Raw genomic sequence first — 8983 nt, forward strand, 5'->3', positions numbered from 1 at the left:
AAATATAATGAATTCTTTTTTTTGTATTTGATACTTTTGTGATCGAATATTAACACTATAAAAGTAGATACGAACGATATATTATTATGCACACATGAAAGAGAGAAAAAGAGACAGAAAATAATCAATAGAATAACCGAAAATTTCTATCTTTCTTTAACACAATTTTCATAAAATTCATTTATTATGTTCATTAATTTTATTAATTTTTTAAGCAAGTATGCGAATATATTTACACACACACAAATATATACATAATGATATGTAAAACGATAGTTATCTTGTTGCATGAAAAGTATAGTTATATCCCCAACCTAAGTTTGTACATTTATTTGTGTCTCTTTTTTCTTTTTTTTTCTCACCACCATACTTTTCTCGCTTTGGAACGACGACCACGTGAGGTTACGTGCACGTTACTCCCGCGCTGAGTACGCTCGTTACGGTATGATACAATCAATGAATGACGGAATACATGGCGTGACGTGGCGCCGCACGTTGACCATGATGACTTATCTTACACTTTTTCCCTTTCGACACTCATTTTTACGTTACGCTATAATCTACGTCTCTCTTTCTCTCTTTTTCACATTCTCTCTTTTTTTCCTTTCCTCCTCACCCCCATACCACCCCTATATTTCCCTTCTTGTCATTCTTTATTTCTTCCTTTTTTATTTCATAAAACTCGCAAACCCGACCAAATTTATTGACGATGAAAATAAAAATATTCGTAAAAGATGTGATGATATACATTCAATCGTTCAAGTTAAAATTCGATACTTTAAATGAGAGTTTCCATGAGTATTTACCATACACCACTTATGTTGAACATATAGATGAAAAATATGTTCACATTGATAAAAATTATTTTGTATTTCTTCAATGGGGATGGTTACTTATTTATAACGTTATAGGAATCTTGGAAAAACCATGTCGTCACGAATCTTTCGAATTTTGTTTCCCCATTAAAACGATTTATCCATATAAATATTAAAACACACACGTGTACACATATCTACGTAAGTATATCATTCTGAATTTATTTAACAATCATTGGTAGATTCATTTGCGACCTAGAAAAAGAAATCACGCGCAGGAGGGGTGGTGGTGGGAGAGGAGGGGATTTGTTACTCGTGTCTTCTTCATTCTCGAAATATTTCTTTGTATCTTTGTTTCTTGTTTTAAAGAAAAGCCTGATTTTTTTTGTCGGGAGTGATCTTCTCACTCGTTCGTGTCACCAACGGGAATGTACTTTTATGTTGAATCTTCGACCGAGTCTCGTATCATTTCGTTTCAAAGCCAGAATGAAAAGCTGTAGAAAGGGGTGGGTGGTGGTTGGTTGGTTGGTAGGGGTGAGAAAGATAGGAATATAACAGGAAAAGAGAGAACCTACTTTTCTTTTATCCTTACTTTCCCCTTTTCACGTTTTTCTTCAACCCCTTTACACTTCCAAACAACCACCACCATCCCCCCCCTTTACCCTTTCACCCTCTCTTTCCCACTTTTTTCTTCCTTTCATACGTCGCACATTAGCAGTAGCGTAACGTAGTGCAACGTACGTTCACAGTACGTTCATGAAGGCAAACCTCACGCTACAATGCAATCAATGAATGACGGCGTAGTGGCGTAGCGTGTTGCACGGTGACCGTGATGACTTTTCTTATCTATCTATCTCTCTCTCTCTCTCTCTCTCTCTCTCTCTCTCTCTCTCTCTCTCTCTTTCTCTGTTCTTTCTCTTATTTTTTTTTTCAACAAACACATATATGTATACACATTCATTAGTTTCTCCCTAGTGTTTCATTCCCATTATTTGTACTACACAACCCTTTCCCTATGCTTCTTCTTCTTCTTAACTTCCTATATATTTTTTTGTCATTTTATTTTTCGCATATTTGAGAGAAAGAGAGAGAGAGAGAGTAAGTATTCGGTTGTATACGAATCTATGTGTATATATATATATATATATGTATGTTCGTGTGAAACTCTTCATCCGGTTCACATTACGTGCAACGTGTATGTACGTCGACTTAAAGTTAAGCAGAGAGAGTGTGAGAGTGAGAGAGAGAGAGAGAGAGAGAGAGAGTAGGTAGGTGGATAGGTAGAGTACGTACGAGAAGAGAAAACGGAAGGAGTAGTATATAACGTTTTACGAATTCTTCGCAAGCGTGCTACTTCTCAACGAGGTCTTAATGAAATTTTCGAGCTAGACAGCTACCATATATATATATATACATACATATATATATATATATATATATATATACCAGCAAAGTACGTGTATAATATGCGTATACGATGAGAAGGAAGTATGAAAATTGATAGAGAAGGAAAGAAAAATTAAAAAAAAAATAAACAAAATTCGATTAATGAATTAACCTATTCTCAAGCCCCTTATAACCACTTGTGATTTTGATTTATCCAAAATTTCACTAATACATTTTCTATATTTGTATACGTATACAATGAAATGTATAATAAATGCATAAAGATAAATATAGTGTTCGAAAAGTTATGGTAGGATAACGGTTTAAAATTGACTCTATATATAAGATAGTAAATACTTATGACTGTAATGAGAAATGATGTTAGATTGACTAGTGAACATGACTATCGAGTTGCTGAGGAAGTCCCAAAATGTAGGGACGAAACGTTCAACGGATAATTTATTAAAAAATCCGTTCAACGGATTCATTTAATTTAAACCTGTCGAAAAAAAAAACATCCCTAAGAATTAAACTTAGTAATAATGTAATGAGAAATGATGTTAGATTGACTAGTGAACATAACTATCGAGTTGCTGAGGAAGTCCCAAAATATAGGGACGAAACGTTCAACGGATAATTTATTAAAAAATCCGTTCAACGGATTCATTTAATTTAAACCTGTCGAAAAAAAAAATCATCCCTAAGAATTAAACTTAGTAATAATATAAACAACATTCCAGTTGCATTAAATTTGGATAACGAGTAAGTTCACTCGAGGTTAGGTAAGGTAGATAGATAGATAGGTACTATAACCCCATATAAAAGTATATTAGGCGAACGTAGGCGAATAGTTGAGTTAGAGAAAGAGAGAAAGAGAGTGAGTAGGAAGGATAATCGAAAGTTAGGAGGAGTTTGGACGTCGCGGTCGGACGTCGTCGTCCTCTCGCGGCGTCGTCGACTGCTGTGACTATCGATCGGTGTCGTACGGGCGTCGGCGTCGGCGTCGGCGTCGGTAATGGTGGTGGTGATGGTGGTAATAGTATTGGTAGTAGTGGTGGTGGTGGTGGTAGTGATGCCCGTTCGGTGGTGCCCCCCGCCGGCTGAAGTCGACGCCGACGCCGACGCCGACGCCGAACGTTTCCACCAAAGTGAAAGAGAGAAACAGAGAGAGAAAGATAAAGAAGGTGGTGGATAGGAGGGTGTAGCAGTGCTTCAGACCAATCGTGGCTACGGTGTAGAGGACCCGGTAAGAGAGACGACTACGACGACACCGGTGAACAACTCTGGTGGTACAACCGACGTATAAGTTATTTTTCATCGTCAGACTAAACTTAAACGTTTCAAACGGATTTATAGTTCGCGACGAATCGTCATCCTATTAAAAAGACACTTTTATCTTTCTCTCTATCTTTTTCTACCACTCACTAAGCCACCCATTTAACCACCCACCCACCCTCCTTTCATTCCTACCACTCTTCTCTTCCTTTTTCGATCGCTCGACCGGACAATCGAGGAGAGTCAGTGCTCGACGACCTCGCGAAACGTTTAACCCACGGATACGGGCGTTTCTCTTACTCATATATCATTATTATTATTATTAACTGTCTATCTTGATGATGACTTTTTTCGGATTTGTATTAGTTTGTTTTATCGAGAAATGAACAATCACATTTGGAAGTTTTCTAATATCGGTGTGGGTTGAAGTAGTGAGAGAGCCAGCCACGCCGGTGGACAAGTGGAAACGTGCCACGTTGGTCAGACATGGATTTCTCTCATGGATGGTTGGTTGATTGGTTGGTTGGGTTGATGATGATGATGATGATGATGGGTTGTTCGAGGAAAAACCACATGGACTTTCGAACGAATCAATTGATTTCTATTATATTGGTGGAAATAAATGATATGGTTTCTGTTTTCTTTTTTTCGGTTATTATTACGATGACAATGGGGGTGGGGTGGTTGAGATTTTTGTTTCATCGATGTACCAATTTTAAGTGGAAATATAAATGCGTGTTCGGCCGGCGTTTGCTTGGAAGTATTTCGGAAAATGGAGAAAGCTGAAGATGAAGATGAAGATGAAGATGAAGATGAAAGAAGAATTGGAGCCGAGGGGCGTTCTTGACGTCGAAATTCCTCGCTTGGAGGCAGTTAACCGTCTCGTAAATCTCAGACTATCTCACATACGTGAATATATAATACGTTGAGATATAAATTCGCATTGGTAGTAACTAAATATCGTTGTTCATGGTGAACAAGCAATGTATGTATGTATATATAGACGGTGACCCATAGAAAAAATGTATCTAGGAAGATCGTCATTGTTCGTTTTTGAAAGGAGGTGGTGTCTCGATCAATCGTATAAGATATAACTAACCCAACCCTATCGTGATCTTCTTAGAATATTGTTTTACGATGTCAGTGGTGAAATATCGAGTACGATGACGATGATGATGGTGGTGTGCGCGAGAGTGCTCGAGTTATTTTATTCTTTACGATATACCGGCGTGATGAGCATGTTGTTGTGAGAGTATCAACTACTCAAGATGGATGGATACGTCAATGGGATAGAAGAGGGAACAAAATTGCCGAGCAGAATTTGATTATGCTGATTTTTCTTAGGTGAGTTCGATGATCGATTTTTAATCGATCCAATTCGAACTTTATTCATTTCGGTTCCTTTTAAAAACCTAATAATTACGATCACACGTTACTTCTTGGTTTTATTTTTTGTTTCTTCAACCATCACATTTAATAAAACTTTAAAAAGTAAAAACAATAAAGTCATTTTCGAAAAGAATAAGAAAAGATAGAAAATTGATTCGTGTGTGTTGCCCCTTGCTTGGTGCATGATTTAAATAACGGGCAAATTTAGGTTTATCTAATTTGCGACCAAATTTTTTCGGCTAAATTTCGACACGAACTAAAAGGCGTGAAAACGGGACAGGAATGGCGAGGTGGAGGAGGTGGTGGAGGAGGAGGAGGAGGTGGTGGCTACGAAACGCCACGAAACATCGACAGAAACAAATGTTCTCGTCGCGGCTAATGAAACTGCCTCGAGGGCAAGATGTAGTAGTAGTAGTAGTAGTAGTAGTATAAGGAAAAGAAGGAGGATGAGGGTCGGGAGGTGGAGGTTGGGTGTGGGTGAGAAAGAACGAGAGAAGGGATCAGTGAAATAGAAGAGAGGCAGAAGAGGGTTAGAGGGGTTTCACGAGGGGTTGAGGGAAAGAGAAAATACCGTTGCGAAGCTCGATAGCGGGAACAAGAAAAGGGGGTTGGTTGGGGGCTTAACGATCGGTCATGTGTATATGTGTGTATATCTATCTTTCTATGTATGTGAGAGAACCGCGTGGTAGAAACTGGGTTTTCCGAAAGAAACCAAAATTTCCGATGTTCCTTATCGATTTTTATCTGTTCATTCTCTTCCTCCAACACACACACACACATATACACACACGTGTTCTCATTTTTCTTCTTATTCCTATTTACTTATTCTCATTTATCTTTATTTTCTAGTAATAAAAATTACGAATAAGACATTTTCCCCTAGGCAGGTTCGTTATTAAAGAGAGAAAGAGATAGAGAGAGTTCTTATAATGGTTTGTTATTGATCTATCTCGCCTTCCTTATACAAGACTCCTTTTCTTTCGTCCTTCGTCCTGTCGTCCGCGCCAAGGTTTGGCGTGGGTGGTGGCCGAAGGGTCGAAGGATCGTAGAAGAGAAGAGAACAGGGGGAGGAGTCACGTTCCGACGCAGAAATTCTTCTACCCCACGCGTTCGTTCCTAACTTCATGTACTTATATATATATATATAGATATATACTTGTATACGTTCGTGTTCGGCAAAGTTATACTTTGCATTTTTTTTACTATTCATTCGCATTTTTTGGCTTGTAAAAGAAACAAAAAACAAAAAGAGCCTGTGAAATCTTTGGTGGACACAGTGCTCGGATCGAAAATTTATTATCAATAAAATAATAATTATGTTGAGTAAAATAATATTAAATAACATTGACGTTATAGTAATTTTTCGTACAAGTATATAGGATATTAATATTATCATAGGAAACATGAGGATGAACGATGAATACGAATTGAAGGGCTAATAAAAAGAATAATTTAGGTTTCGGTAGATAAACGAAGAGTCACGTTAACAACCGTTACTCGTAAATCAATCGAAGAAAATTCAAAGAAGAAGAAGAAGAAGAACAGAAATCTCTAGGGTTTAACTTGGTACTGCTACTGTTGTTGCTGGTTCGTACGTTGTTTTATACCAACTTAGAATATTTTGCTTCATCGTCATGTTTATCTTGGTTCTTCTTCTTCTTATTCGATTGGTTATTCGCCACGAGGAAGGAATAAAGGCCAAGCTTTACTATTCTAGCATAATTTTCAGTTACTAGCACACAGACACACGATGTAAACGAGTTGGTGATGATGGTGGTGGTAGCCTTCATCGGCTGGGTTATGGTTATTCCTGTATCGTCGAAGTAGAGTATTTAAATCGTGCAGATTAAATTCGAACAAACGAACAAACCGATTTCGGTAGACGTCAAACTTTTCCATGTATTTTTCTTATTTTTTTATTCATTCTCGTTCAATCGTTTCATTATTTCGATCACCATAGATAACACCATCACCAAACCCCTAACCTTGTTTGCCTGAAAAACAGACGAGTTCTCACACTCTTTCTTGTTTAAAAATATATATGGTGGTTATATATACACCTATATATATAATACATGTATTCTGGTACTAAACAAGGAAACGAATTATCTACTTTTTCATTGAACACATTTACCAAGACATTTGTGTGTGTGTGTGTGTGTGTGTCTTAAATGGATTGAGTCAATTTGACGGATGCCCCGGTTAAAGAACGAAAATAACATCCCGGTTAGTTATAAATATTACTTTGAACAAATCAATTTTGTTGTAGCCTAAAGAGAGAGAGAGAGAGAGAGAGAGAAATTTTATTGAATTGGTAAACGAATCTTGTATTTTCTGTTTTTTTTTTTTCTATCAAGTTCGTTCCGGTATAATATATTTTTCATCATGAAACTACCCTAAGAAGTAAGAAATATTCAATGTACTTATGGTATACAAAGCTTATAGAATTCTTCTTTCATGGTATAGACAAGGAAGAAGAGTATGTAAAGTCTGCTTATGTGTATAATAATGTTGCATACCAGTTAAATTATAGATGATAAATGGCATACTCGAAAGTTCAGTGACGTATCGGGTTTGTAATCCGTGCGTGAATGATCCCAATATGCGAATTTAACTTTGGTTTATAGTCTTTGCATTCATCCTCATCTCTCTCTCTCTCTCTCTCTCTATGTGTAGCATATACTTTATATAAATTTTTACGTTAGCTAACTTGACGTAATTTATGATTTAGTAACTTTTTCTTTCTTTCTTTTTTTTTTTATCGACTTTTCGCTTTACATCGTCATGAACAAACTATAAGAACCCAAGGAATCGTAGGTGCTGGAAGAAAATAAAAAAAGAGTAAAGAAAGAAAGGGGTGGTGGGTGACGGTAACGTAAAGAAAAAGAAAGAAAGAAGGAAAAAAAAATGAGGAAATAGGGTAGGTAGTAGAGACGGTAAAAACAACTTTTTCCTCGAATAAAAAGTTTGTCTCGTTAGTACTGTGTCCATTGTTGTTGAACCCGATTATTATTAAACCCGATCTCGTTGTTAATACGTATGTATTGTATATAGCAATAAACGTCATCATCGTAACGTCATAATGTTATGAAATGTTACTTAGAAATGATCAATAACTTCATTGTATATTAACATCTAACAACTAGATTTGATCTATCATTGATCGTGGTTAGATAATGTGGTCAGACTCGCTAATGAAATTCTTAGAAAAATTCAATCGTACGTAGAAAACCATCGTCAATCAGTTCTTTGAAAAATACCAAGAATCCTTTCTTTTTTTATACCATTATTCTTTGAACAGAAAAATGAAAACAAAAAACAACTGATGTGTGTACTTAATAAGTTATACTTCTTTAGCGTATCAAAACGAACATAACCTCAAAAATAACTTCAATTTGCCCGCGCATCGTAAATAATCGACAACTTCGTGGTGTAGATTTTTCGGTTGCATCTAACTTCATTTACCAAAACGCGCCAAAAGCGTTATAACTTTAATAAACAAATGGAAGAAGACAAAACTGATGTATGTACTTATGTACGTACGTTTTTTAGCGTACTAAAACGAATATAACCTCCATAACCTCAAAAATAACTTCAATTTGCCCGCGCATCGTATAAATATCTCGACAACTTCGTGGTGTAGATTTTTCGGTTGCATTTAACTTCACTTTCCAAAACGTGCCCCATAAGAAGTATAACTTCAAAAATACTTACTAACGTTGGACGACGATGTGTTAATCTTTCTTTTTTATTTAAAAAGCACAAAAAAGAAAAAAGAGAGAAGACACCTCCAAAGAAAACGTAACTGGTAATGACCTTTTTCGTAAACCTCTCACCTCATTTGCGTTAGAGTTACGACGTAGTTGGGGACGATTTTCTCTTCTCTCATTTTTCATCACGACGAAATTAATCTCAAAGTAGGACACTCATTGTACTGGCAAGTAGGTAACGAAAGAAAAAAAAAAGAAAAAGAGAGAGAGAGAGAGAAAAAAAAAAAGAAAACTTCATTATTATAGCACCGGCACGCGACGAGGAATGGTGTCTCCTACCGCTTCGTTTCTTTTAAATTGCAAACATAATTGCTAAGCTCTCTCTCTCTCTCTCTCTCTCTCTCTCTC

General features: G+C 36.6%; 1 protein-coding gene across 2 annotated transcripts in view; it reads left to right on the plus strand.

Annotated features, from left to right (window-relative positions):
* Positions 1 to 8983, plus strand: part of LOC106786852 (serine/threonine-protein phosphatase 4 regulatory subunit 1-like) — a 131702-nt gene that overhangs the window by 16608 nt on the left and 106111 nt on the right. The window contains exon 1 of one of the 2 annotated variants that reach the window (XM_014748690.1): positions 3663 to 4820. The exons of the other annotated variant lie outside the window; for it this stretch is intronic. The gene's annotated coding sequence lies outside the window, so the exon portion shown is untranslated. Of the gene's footprint in view, positions 1 to 3662; positions 4821 to 8983 lie in introns of those variants that run through there. 2 annotated transcript variants of the gene reach the window in all.

This window comes from Polistes canadensis, unplaced genomic scaffold, assembly GCF_001313835.1.
Source record: "Polistes canadensis isolate GaletaPanama2010 unplaced genomic scaffold, ASM131383v1 scaffold_85, whole genome shotgun sequence".
Taxonomy (NCBI): domain Eukaryota; kingdom Metazoa; phylum Arthropoda; class Insecta; order Hymenoptera; family Vespidae; genus Polistes; species Polistes canadensis.